General features: G+C 38.8%; 1 long non-coding RNA gene across 2 annotated transcripts in view; it reads right to left on the reverse strand.

Moving 5' to 3' along the window:
- LOC122979465 overlaps positions 1 to 13,570 on the reverse strand; it is a 259,931-nt gene that overhangs the window by 56,889 nt on the left and 189,472 nt on the right. For both annotated transcript variants that reach the window (XR_006402863.1, XR_006402861.1), the window contains exon 4: positions 8,096 to 8,204. This is a non-coding gene — a long non-coding RNA (uncharacterized LOC122979465). The remainder of the gene's footprint in view (positions 1 to 8,095; positions 8,205 to 13,570) is intronic.

Raw genomic sequence — 13,570 nt, forward strand, 5'->3', positions numbered from 1 at the left:
GCCTTGGCTCAAACCTCTGCTGCTCACCCTTCCCTTGCGAACCCCACTGAAGGACACTTTTTTATTGGATAGTATAGAGCAACATTAAACATTAGCAGAAAGAGGGGGATGTCATGTGACACAAATCCCTAGTTGGGCTCAAAACAGGGACGTTGCAGTTACATGGTACATATTTTATACTGCTGGGACATTCAGGTTTTGAATGATAGGCTCTTTTTCTGGACTGACAATCTCCAAATATAAAAATACGCCTAATCAATAAACAATGAAAAGACAACAATACGGATAGACAAACAAACGTTCAAAAAGTGCATTTCTTGAACCAATATTTGCACCTTTTATGTATGGGTACTATCAGTCTGCGCGATGGAGTCGATAGAGTGATAGAACAGGAGAATGAGAGTGACACAGAGAAGGAGAAAGTCTTCAAGGGTGAATGGAGCAGAGGGTGTCTGTGTTGCTAAACACTGGCTATAATAGAGGCCAAGGATTAGATGGCAAACTTTATACCCCTACACCCACACACACACTGCATTCCATCAGGGCTTTATCTGGCCTTTTATTTGCCTTTATCGAGCATGGCGGAGGCAACCCGCTCAGCGTTAACAATGTCGGGCTAAAGTCATTTCACACAACACTACTTGGTCATGTAAGCTGACAACTTTTATATTCCCTTATGTCCTTGGCTTGCTCTGTCGTATGGGCTTATCAGGAGTGGGGAGTGGTGCAACCAGTTGGTTTTCAGCACCAAGATGTGCCACAGAGTAGGGTAAATTGTGCTAATTTCAAGCCTGGAGGAACCATTACTAGGAGGTGAGCATAACTCGTAGTGGCAGACAAAACTGCCTAGAAAGCGGGAGTGCACATTGCTCATGGATCTACTACATGCTGCACTGGGTTTAACTGTTCAATACAGGGCGTTGGTGTGCATCAAAGCTTTTCACATGCAATTTATTCTTTGGCTGACAAAGGTTGTGTGCATGTGTGTGTGTGTGTGTGTGTGTGTGTGTGTCTGTGTATGTGGTGTTGGTGGTGGTTTTGGGTAGGGGGTGCAAGGGGTTCATCTGCACAGTCTTTTAATTAACCTCATGCCCTGTTACTATCCACACTGCCAGGACTTGGCTGACCTTACACCGATTTATGCTGCAATAAAAGTGACAAGGTTATGGAAATACAGGCTGATGCAGGACGTGACGGAGGGGTTGCCGGACCAACCTTTAACAGGCTGACAGAGGCCATTATCCTTGATGTCAGATGAAGAGGTGTAAGATGGAAATGTCCCTTGCATTTCATGCTGTACTGCTTAGAGCAACCAGGGAGATGAACCAGTGGTGGACAGACAAACACATTCTGTTGACTTAAGGATGACTAAAGCCCACTTCACAAAAAAATAAGCCTTAGTCATCTCCTGAGAGGAGTGGAAAAGGAAATTAAAAAACAAACAAAGAAAAAAACAACTACTAATTGGGAGTGAAAACACTGATGCTCAAATGAGTTTCATGTTAGATGCATTCTGATTCTTGCAACTAAACTACTGAGTTCACCATAAATTTGAATCTTATTCTATATGTGGAGCCGTCCTCCCTGTAGTCCAACTTTAATGCGTTACTCAGAGTTCAGCTTTTATATAGAGTGTTCAATATTTTATTTGTGCTGCATTTTAAAACATGACATGCATGTCAATATTGTCTCTGTCTATGGCTGCCATATTAAGCCACCATTAAGAGTATTGAATTTTTTAATATGTCCTTGTTTTACTTCATTCTTTAATACTTACTTTGAATTGACGGGCCCTATATAGTATATAAATCACTTAATATCTGACCTGCCATAACTGCCTTATAACAACCATGTTTATCAGTTAAATGATAAAAACCAAGGGAGAGTGCAATAATCCAGTTCAGTTTTGGATTTCTTATGGCTGAGCAGATTCAGCAGAGTGATGACATTTGATTGAATATTGTGGGGTTTTTTTTCCTCTGCATTGCTAAATCAATTAAAAAGTCTGATATGGGTCCATTCAGCAGCACATAATTATCTTGTCATTCCAGTTAATTAGCATCCTATAAGGATTCACAGCCCGCAAGGTAACTGCCCATCAAACAGCAGGGCAGATGACTACATTATAAGATGACTTGAGGGATGTGTACTTGGGTCAAAAGGTAGGTCTCTTTCCCACCGGAGCTGTGCACAGTAAACTTGGGGGTCAGGCTGTACTCAAGCTCTGAAGCATACAGATTAATACTATATCCAGTGTCAGGGACACACCAAATTCTGTGTGGCTTTTAGTTTAAAAAAAGGGACAAATCTACAGTGTAGGACATATACTACGGGTGCAACGGATCACAAAATTCACGGTTAGGATCATATCACAGTTTTGAACCACCAATTGGGTCATTTTTCAGATCAGCAAAAAAAAAAAAAGAGACAAAAATAACTTTGCTTTCCATTTATTCTGTAAAACACTTAAAGCGAGGAACTTTTGCCCATGGTCTTAAATGAAAACAACATTCAAGATGTCCAATGTTTAAATAAAAGCTAAATATAAACTAAAATATATAAATTATTCAATACTCCATTAAATTAAATTGCAATATGAGCCATGATACCTTCTTTCTTTAAACATGGTAGTGAAAGAAACAACAGCCTGTGTCCACAACTTACAAACATGAACACACATCTTGTTCTGCAGCTTAACTTGTCGAACGAGCCACCAAACAAACATTCACCAGGGAAAAGTGCACCACTAACATCAGTTAGCAGCTAGACAACTAATTAGCTGCTCAGCTGCAGCACATTAAATTGCGTGTAAACATACCTGCGTGTAAACATGCATGCACACAGATCAACTACGTTCTGTTACACCACTAATATTAACCCCTAATGAACGGTAAAAGAACCATGCAATAGCTGCATCTAATTCTGTACCAGATCTACCGTTTTCTTGCAAATGAAAATAGAGTTTGAACTGCAAAAACTGAAAAAAGAGAGAAGCAGGGAATAACAATTTAATGTTTATTTACTATTATTTTCATTATCAATTAATCTGTTGATTATTTTCTCGATTAATCAATTAGTTGTTTGGTCTACAGAATGTCAAAAAATGGTGAAAAATGTTGATCTCCATTTCCCAAAGCCCATGATGCAACCTAAAATGTTTTCTTTTGTCCTGACAAATAGTCCACAAAGATATTCAATTTACTATCATAGAAGACTAATAAAACCAGAAAATATTCACATTGAAGGAGCTGAAAACAGAGAATTTAGTTTTTGACAAGTTGCGGGTCATGAAACCAATATAATAAACTGATAGAAGCTAAAACTCTCCATAGAAATGCAGAGTCAGATGATGATTGTTTATTTAAAAATTGAATAAGAGAACATTCATAACTTCTCTTCTGTCTGTCCCCCTGTCGTTGTTCATTCCAGCTTTTTCAAGCTCCTCCTTCCTATCAACATGTATAATGCAGTGAGAAATTAACTAAACTGATAAACTAAACTAACTACAGCAAACACACAAATAAATAACACAAACACTGAGATCAACTGCCAGATTCCAATGTGCTTTTCAGGGTTAATAATCAATTTACAATCTGGTGATTTCAGTGACTCATAGTCCTCCAGCCAAACAGTTAGACGATACAATGCCAAATACAAAGACAACAGAACAGAAGCATCACTTGAATCACACACACAAGCAGCACGAGAGAAATGCAATGTGTGTGTGGATATCGTCACATATTATCTGGCATAACATGAGGCATGTCCGTCGTATCCACAGGTCTTTGTTATAAAATCTTACTGGCTCGCATCTAAACTCTCTGCAGATATTTTTTTTTTCTTCCTGCAGAGTTAGTTTGTTTTTTATGTTTTTGTCCTGCTATGTGAATAGCTTCTGGCAATGTTCATTGATCTGCAGCACGTTGTGTCTGGATGTTGTTTTGGAGATTGGGCAGGATGAAGCAGCTTATGTAAGCAACAGTTGAAGTCATCAGGGGAAGGAGAGATTTTGCCGCACATCTATAGAGGAGAAGTGATGAGATATTACCAATATCAACACACTCACGCTGTGCTTAAGCACATCCATGGATTCCAGAGCCCGACGGCTGATAGAGACGCTGCAGCAGAATGGTAAATATCGCTGCTCTGCACGAACATCTGTTCATTACACTGAAACTGCTACATTACCAGCTGTGGAAATTAACTGGGAACTTGTGCCATAATGCCACTCAGGCTGGGGGAAAATAGAGACAGTATATATTTGATGTTCCAATTATTATCCTGGCAATTTAAAAGTACATATATAATGTAAGTCTGCAGATACAGAGTTTGAACTTTTCTGTAATATATGCATATAGATAAGAAATCGATGTAAGAGCAAATGGGAAAAACAAAGGATTAGTTCATCTTTATGAACAATAACTGTGTGCAAAATAATGAGTTGTAAGATGCTAAAATGATCCATAGACCTGAGAGGAACTGTGGGTTTTTCACCACGAGTGACCTCTTTCACAGTATTCGTAGTCATTTTATCCATTGTCAATATGAAAATATTGATTATTACAGATAATAACAGATAAAACAATTTGGTGTTTAACAGACAAAACCAGCGATATATCCACATATCCCAATAAAAATAAAACTATTCAACCCAAGAGTACAGTTTAGATTGTCCATGACCTGATAACTTTCACTGTTTGATTCCACGTGTGCAGCCAAAATTGACCAGCAGAAGAACAACATCCAATGTAGCATTAAAACTGTATGAAAGAGAGCGTTAAGCAAACAAAGACAAATGGAATGAATAACATGACGTCACAATTTCAGTTTTAGGGAATGGATTCAGTAATTTGAGGGAATCTCAACAGTAAAACATGTCTGCTAGCCTGCGACTAACAGTCTCGATTCCCAGGTAGCCACAACAACTGCTGTCACAATACTCAAGTTAAAGCCATTAGACTGATTGGAGCAACTGGATGGAATGATTTGAGTGCATAATTTAATAATTCAAGAGCTTAAATTAATTTAAGGAAGCAAATTAAGCAATTACTCATTAGAGGAAACAAATTACCAACTTGAGCGCAAACTGACAAAAAATTTTGCCCTTGACATTTGGAGGTCTTTGTATACAAAAGGGAAAGGGAAATAAATAATTCCTGATGACTGATATTTCTCTGTATCTGCAAACAAAATCTAAAAAAAAATCTAAAAGAGAAAGAAAGAGACTTGATGTAACATATATATATCATAGTAAATAGTGCTGAAATGATTAGTTAACTGAGAAAATTATTCTGCAACTATTTTTGAAATCGCTTAATGCTTTGACATCATGTTTTCAGCATGAATTCTTTGGTTGCAGCTTCTTCTTTATATCTTTGTAAACTGAATATCTTTGGGTTTTGGACTGTTGGTCAGACAAAACAAGCAATTTGAAGGCCTCATTTTGGACATCTTGGGGAAATGGCAAGGACATTTTTTTTCAGTGTTTTCTGACATTAAATAGACCAAACAATAACTCAGTTCATTGAGAAAATAATAGGCAGATGAATTCATAATGAAAAAGAAGCCTGGCCATGAAAAAAGTAACACAATTCTTAACAAGGACTGACGTCTACAGTATAAAGTGCTCAGGATCAGATGGATTTCAGAAGGATGTAATAAAAAGATATCCATATCTGCAGTTGTATCACTACCTGGGTGATAAAGCTGCACTTAAAACAAGAGAGGGCTTCGTTTTTATGACCATGTTACATCACTAACAGTCAAAGGTCACTCCGCAACAGCTGTTTCGTGGAACATCCCATCAGCTTCAAGGTAATTAATTTTAGTAAAGTAGCACAGCTTTAAACAGGAAAAGCTTGGAGGACACTAGTGACATTTTGGTGTTTGAAGTGACTTTGTTTTCAGTCCATTTAACAATATCTCTTCAAGATATATTTAAGAGGTGATTGACCTTATTTCCAAGTGTTATCATACACTTTGTCTTTCAGTATAAACAGTATAAAGTATAACACACAGAACACTTCCTCCAGTCAGCCATAAAGTGTGCATTAAATTTGAGCTTTAGTGACAGTTAGTGCCTCCTCTCTGACACTCTGTCTATGTCAAACATTCAGTCTGCGTTAGTCTAAACTAAATAAACAACCTTCGGTCTATTTAGTCGGTGGTACAATAAGTGATAGAACTGTTAAATTGGGTAAGAATGTTATATGTTGAATAGAGGAAGAACAAACCAATAGTTTTCCATTTTCAGATGACCACATTAAAAACATTCTTTGAAGAAATATGCTGTGACAAAAACCCGTAGCATATTTGTCTCAAGAACACAGAATTGGTGAATTCCAATTAAATAATGCCCTGGGATATTTGAATATCAGAGTGCCACAATTCTCTGAAAGATACCTGCTCAAAGCAGTAATGGTAATGAAATAAAAAATGAAAATGACTAACAATGAAGTGAGCCTTAAAAATGAATCCAGAATGATTTGGGCAAATACAATTCATAGAGTATAACAGCATGGAAGAATTTAATAAACTCCTCTGCTGCCCTCAGGGATTTAAGTAGACAAATATTCTAATTTTAAACACATGCTACCAAAACTTTATTATGACAGCAAATGGGATTTTTTTAGGGCAGAAACATTAGTCTAGAGCTGCAAAGATTAGATGATTAACCAATTAGTCAATTGAAAGAAAATGCCAACAATTGCCAACAATTTATATAATCAATGAATCATTTTGTCTCCTCTGCTGAATGTCTTGTCTGGTTCCTGCCTCTAAAATGTGAATATTTTAGTCCTTTATGATAGTAAACTGAATATCTTTGGGTTACGGTCTGTTGGTCGAGACAAAACAAGACATTTTAGGTTGCATCTTGAGCTTTGGGAAACAGTGATCGACATTTTTGTTAGTTGCAGCCTGACATTAAACAACTTTAAGTAAAAAAAAACAAATAACCCCAAAACTTTGTATCATGCTTTTTTAATATTTCATGTTTTAGATGGTGTTTTATATTTTGATGGTTCCACAGAAGTGAACCACTTTTAGTTGCAATGGGTGATTAAGTAAAAGCTGTATGTGTACTGGTTTTTCAATTTTACTTACAACACACACACACACACACACACACACACACACACACACACGCACACACACACAACTCATTAATTAATTACCTGTAGACATGCTGTAATACATCAAACTGTGAACACTACAACACAGCATTGTAAGTAGCACGCACACAACATGTCATTTGGCAGTTCACAGCAAAACAGGATTTACAGTAGCCAGTGGCATGATTGGTTTTCTCACACCTTCAAACCACAGTTAATAAGTAACACTCCTCTCACTCTATTAATTCAGCCTTTCACCTGCACCAGAAACTGAACATTTTAATAAAGGATCCTATGTTTTTGCGGGTTCTTTTACACTCAGATCAAATGTTGGTATAGCAGGCTTATTCTGTGTCCAGAAACCAACTTAGATGACCCACCTAAGTCAGATCTTTGAACAGAAATACAATTTTAGGAACTAACTTTGGAACTAAATTAATTTTGGGTACTATCATTGTAGTCTTGAACCTTGATTCAGTAGCTTTCGGACAGATCAAAACACACCTGAGGCACATGACTGCTGCTGATGACTTTAAACATCACATATGCAAGGCTGCAACTTTGTCAATTTAAAGTTTTTGTTCTGAAGTGGTTTATATAACAAATGTTATGTTCTTGTGCATAACAGATGATAATTAAATGATTTATTTGTAGTGGACTATTATAGTGTTGTTGTTAGGGCCGTATGTGGGCCTGCATGAAACATTATTTTACAAAATGAACTGTTTCATAAAACTAATTTTGGTCAAGAGCCTCCAAGCCTACTCTTCATTATCAGGGAAATAAACACAGGTCTTTTTTATGGAAATAATCCAAACACACTTGTTAAACTGGTTTAAGTTTGGCTTCTGTATTGCTCTTGTAGTTTAAAAGTGCATATTAAAAAAAAATAAATAATAAGAATTATGTGAGTGCCACAGCATGTATAGTAGGTGTAAGTGTAGTATAGACAACAACAACATATATTTAAGTGATGCCCTTACCTGTGTCTTGTGTCCACAACTTGTGCAAACGTCAGTATCACAGGTCATCAGGTTTGGCGCAAAAGGTTCAACACGCATCAGTTTTGGAAAACAGGTCAAACACAGGTCCCTATAGTGAAAGAAACAATAAGAATTCAGGTTAGGGGGACGATGCGTGGTGCCAATCTCATATGACCAAAATGTCACATAAAGAGGAAAACAAACATTTGGATTTATCATATGAGTACTCGACAGTGCGTTCAATTGTTAGACAAATCCAAATGCAAATGTGTTTGATTTTGACAACAGGAGAACTTACTGCCTTGATTATACCATCTTTTTAACTTTTTTCCCCCTCAAACACAGTAAAACTTTCTATTGTCCCAGTAGCTCCACAAATTTGCATTCAAAAAGATGTATTCACACAGTGGGACATACACACTTATAAACAATGACAAACTCTTTCATGAATAATACATTTGGTGGGACTGATTTGAGAATGCTAAAGTTGTAAGAGGACCAGCCCTCCAGTTTTTTGACTCACTGAAGAAGCCAAAAATGCTTTAAGCCATAATTCTTAACTTCAAGAAAGATATCACCAGGAAAAACAAGACATTACAGTCAATATTTTAAAAAGCTGTTTGCATTTAGCGTCACTGTTTCTTTCTCTATGCCACAGGAAACAAATGCAAGTGGTGCAGTTATGTTTGTTTTCAGCCATTCCCTGGCTTAATTGCGCCATTAGTTAATTAGTTATTTATCTTTCACCACTTGAAGCCCACATGTGATCATGCTATAAGGGCTGCTGCTATACAGATCTGTTGTTTTTGTAGGGGAAAAGCCACAGAGAGAGAGAGAGAGAGAGAGAGAGAGAGAGAGAGAGAGAGAGAGAGAACAACACCATACATTGAAATTAGCATTAATGAAGTGTGTTATACGACTATGTATGGTGACAAAGAGGCCAGGTCTAAAAAGACACTCAATATCAAGTGACAGAGGGAGGTGAAAGGGAGGCGTGTATTAACACAAAAGGAACTTCCTTGACACTTTTTAATTGCCACCTTAACCTCTGGTGTCGGAGCCATTTAGTCACCACAAAGGCATCACATGCAAAAGGGAGGAGGAGGAAAAAAAATCCAAGCTGTGCACTGCATCAACCTCACTTATCCTCCTTAGCCTCTGACACTGTGTTCCCCTATAGCGCTTTGCCAATAAACCACTAAAACTCCCCCAAGGCTCCGGTACACATGACAAGCCCACGCTGCTGTTATGACCCCTCTTGCTCGGTGCTGGTAACTGTGGCTCTTAATTGCCATCTTCTGTCATCTGGGTGAACTGTAGACCTGTAACCACAGGCATCATTGGTTGTGGAAAGTACATTACATAACATAAACTCACTCATAATGCACAATTAAGGGCTCTTTGTTCTGTGGATTACATTTATGGAAGAGGTGCAGACTAAGAATGATGCGGCAGCTGTCAGAAAGTTAAAATGAATAACTTTGACCTTTCAAGTAATCATTCACACTACATTAAAACAAACATTTTCCATTTTTCCACATAAACCTAACTATAGGGTAAGGACTCTCTGTCTGTATGTATGTGTGTCCTTCGCTTATCTTGAGAATCATTCATCTGATCTACTTCACATTTGACAGTGTCAAATTTGGTGCTATTTTGACACGTGACACGCTCAGTATTAATACATTATGGATAAACAAGTGAACAGTGCTCTGTGCAGCAGCAGGGGGCGGGGCTTCATGGCTCTGCAGACTTAGTCGAGCATGTCTTTACCTGTGTCCGCAGCGAACTTAACAGGCCACAGCTCATTGACTGCAGTTCACTTTTGCTGCTGGATGCTGTATATACTAATGTTACAACCAAACTCTTCTTCACTTCCCTGGAGTTGATGAGCACGAGCAGATAGCCTACAGGAACAGCACTTCTCCGCCATTGCAACTCAAATTGGTTAAGTTTGCCATACTAACTTATAACACTAATAATAAATAATTGAATCCATGCTTTACTTTATAACTGCATGATCCCCAATGAAAAAAAGAGCATTTCACCGGTGTTTATGACTGTGAGTAGCTGTGATTTAGGTGTGTTTTTCAGGGGTAGATTTAGTGATTTGGGAGTCCCAGGCAACGCCGTCTTGCTTTACTTTTCACCCTTTCTCTAACTGGGAATGTTGGTATTGGTAGTGGTAGAAGAAGTATTCAAAACTTTTTTTTCTGAAGTAAAACTATTAAGTATTAATAGCAAAGTTATTAATATCGCACAGTAAAAGTAAAAGTCCTGCATTTACTTAATGTCTGTTTAAGGTGGAGCTTTTAATTCTAATATAAAATAACATAATATTGTGAGTAAAATCTGAATCTGCAATGTAACCAGTAACATTTATCTGTCAGGTAAATGTAGTAGTACAATGTTTTCCACTGAAGTAGAAGTACACAGTAAGTAAGTAGCACATAGTTTGAGTTGCATATTTTTGAAGTGCTTTGGGGGGCTTTTGTAAATTATTTTGAGGTACAATCAGTTAGAATAGTAACATAATTCAATATTTTTTCTTATGTAAACATCATAATAGATCTATAGCTGTTTGGGGCCCTTTTAGTTGGGGGCCCCACGCAGTTGCGTACCTTGCCTTATGGTAAACTCCACCTCTGGTGTTTTTTCCTGTGAGAAAGAGTGTATTTCCCCAGTGTATGACTTGGGGGGTGTTCAGGGTCATGCCCCACTCTTTTCCCAAATCGACTTCCCCAATCCTAACCATGAGCTGCATTATTGTCACGCCCACATCTCGAACAGCAGTCTGAATTAAATTTTTTTGCTGAAAGCATAAGAGGCCATTCATGAGTGCAACCCGTATGTGCAGCAGTTCAAGTCAACCATTGAGTATGTGGCCCAGAATGACAGTGCCAGTGAGCTCAAAATTGTCCTTACAGCTCGCACGCAGCACCAAGACCTTCATTGTGGCACCTTGAACCTTCCATCAAAAGATAGTGACGTGGCTGTCATTGCTCCAGGAGCAACGACAACAGAGCAGTTTGGAAAGCTGGCTGTCACTCTTCACCTCAGGGGAGGACAACTTCAGACAATCAACGTCATGCATCCAGCATATGACTCATTATCATATGTACTTCTGTTGTCTTGCAGTTCCCAGGGGTATGACACTGAGCTGGAAGGACCAACATCCTTCTACCACTACCATCTTCAAGTGTGCAACCCTGCTAATCACTTCAATCTACTGCTCTGTGGTGGGAAACTGACTGCAGTACATATGTGATGTGATGGTAAAAATTGAGTCACACCACCTTAACTGGATCCACCACAACCAGAGGTCCATCAAGGCTGAAAAGTACAAGGTCATTGTTGATGCCCTGAACAGTGACGCTGAGGTGATACCTGGATGCCTGACCATCCTGCCGTTGTCAATTTATGAATCACCACAGTGGTATGCCAAGGAGTTCCAGGATGTGATGGCACTGGTCTGAATCAAGGGAAAACCCGACTTTTTCTTGACCTTCACCAGCAACCCCAAGTGGCCGGAAATCACAGGATTGCTTTTGAAGGTCAGCCAGCCAATCAGAGACCAGACATCATCGCTCGAGTGTTCCACATGAAGGTGGAAGCACTCCTCACAGGCCTCCTCAAGCATGACATCTTGGGGCACGTGGATGCCTACATGATGGTGAAGGAAACGCAAAAGTGCCATCTTCCACATATGCACATGCTCCTGACCATGGTGCCTCACGACAAACCCAGGATCTCAGCCAATATTGATTGCGTGGTCTCTCCCAGATTCCTAACAAAAGACAGAAATCTGGAACTACATTGCATCTCCACATCACACGTGATTCACGGTCCGTATGGGGAATAGAACAATGCCAGTCACTGCATGGTAGACCAGAAGTGTACAAAGGACTATCCTAAAGTCCTCCTAGACAAGACAAGCTTCTATTACAACTTCTATCCTCTCTACAGGACACAGGCAGAAGCAGCATCTGGTGCTCCCATTATTACGGCCATCAGAGGCAGCGTCAACGTATCAGTCAACAATGCACTGGTTGCGCCTTACAATCCATATATTCTAATCTGGTATGATGCTCACATCAACCTTGAGATTGTGTGTGCTGTCAACCATGTGAAGTACCTGTACAAAATACCTTGAAAAGGGACCAGGTCAGTGTCTGGTCAGACTGGACGAGCTAAATGAGGAGACTTCAGAGGCGTTGTGTATTGATGAGGTGACACAATAAGAACTAGGGCGGTACATCACTGCATCTGAGGGATACTGGCGCATCTACAGTTTCCCCATTCAATGCAAGCAGCCATCAGTGGAGATGCTGGCAATTCATCTGAAGGATGAGCAGGTGATCACCTTCTACCACTGATACTGATCATTTTGAACTGACAATATGCTTATGTTCTTATTATAAATGCTTAAGCCTATATTTTCACATTTGGTGATTATTTGTTCATTTAAAAGTTGGCCTTAAATTTTATTAAACTCTGGCAATAATAAAGTCTTCCATTTAACTTGCTGCTACCTGTACACACCCTGTTACATGGAGCCTTTTAACATCAAGTAAATCATTATGTATATAGCTAGGTTTCATATAGTTATTGTATATAATTAAGTTTTTAATTGCTGTGTTTGCTGTATTTGTGTTCAGGTGATCATGTTCCAATGACAAAGGCGATGACCAGAACTTGCTGGACTCAGGCACCCCTGCCACCACACTCTGGCCTTTTTTGATGCCATGTCTCTACATCCAGACATGCAGAATGTTGTGTATTCAGATGTGTGTTTCAATACTTCACCTACATGCAGAAGAGATTTCAGTTGCGGAAGACTGAGTTCTCAGGATGACCGGATGGCTGACACGGTTGGACGACTCCCCATGATTGCCTTCAACCCTCATACTACCGAGCTATACTATCTCCACATCCTACTGTACCACATGCTTGGGCTAACATCAGTGTCTGAAATTAACTTTTTGACCTTTCACCTGCCAAGGGGACTGGTAGATGAAAAAAATCCACTGGCCGAGCATATTTTTTACAAGCCAAAACAATAAATTGCCATTTGTGTCATATATATTTGTTTCAGTCCATTTCATTGAGATAATAAGGTATTATGTTGAATACAATCTTACAGATGAGGCAATATCAAAATTTCCATAAAATAACATTATCAAAGCATGTTAGTATCTTCCAATATTTTAAATTTATCAATGTGGTACATAATGTTGTACGAAAAGATTTTGTTTTTGGTATTTGGTATTTGTTTTTGGCCACAGGGTGCAGAGAAGCCATTTGGTGGCATCATGATGGTATTCAGCGGTGACTGGAGGCAGATCCTTACTGTCATTCCACATGGTAGCTGCAAAGAGATAGTAGGAAGGTGCTAGAAGAGCTCATACTTGTGGAGGAATGTCGAGATTCGTCGTCTGAAAACATGAGGATCACTCAGGCTGCTGGAGAGCAACA

This window comes from Thunnus albacares, chromosome 3 (genome assembly GCF_914725855.1).
Source record: "Thunnus albacares chromosome 3, fThuAlb1.1, whole genome shotgun sequence".
NCBI lineage: Eukaryota > Metazoa > Chordata > Actinopteri > Scombriformes > Scombridae > Thunnus > Thunnus albacares.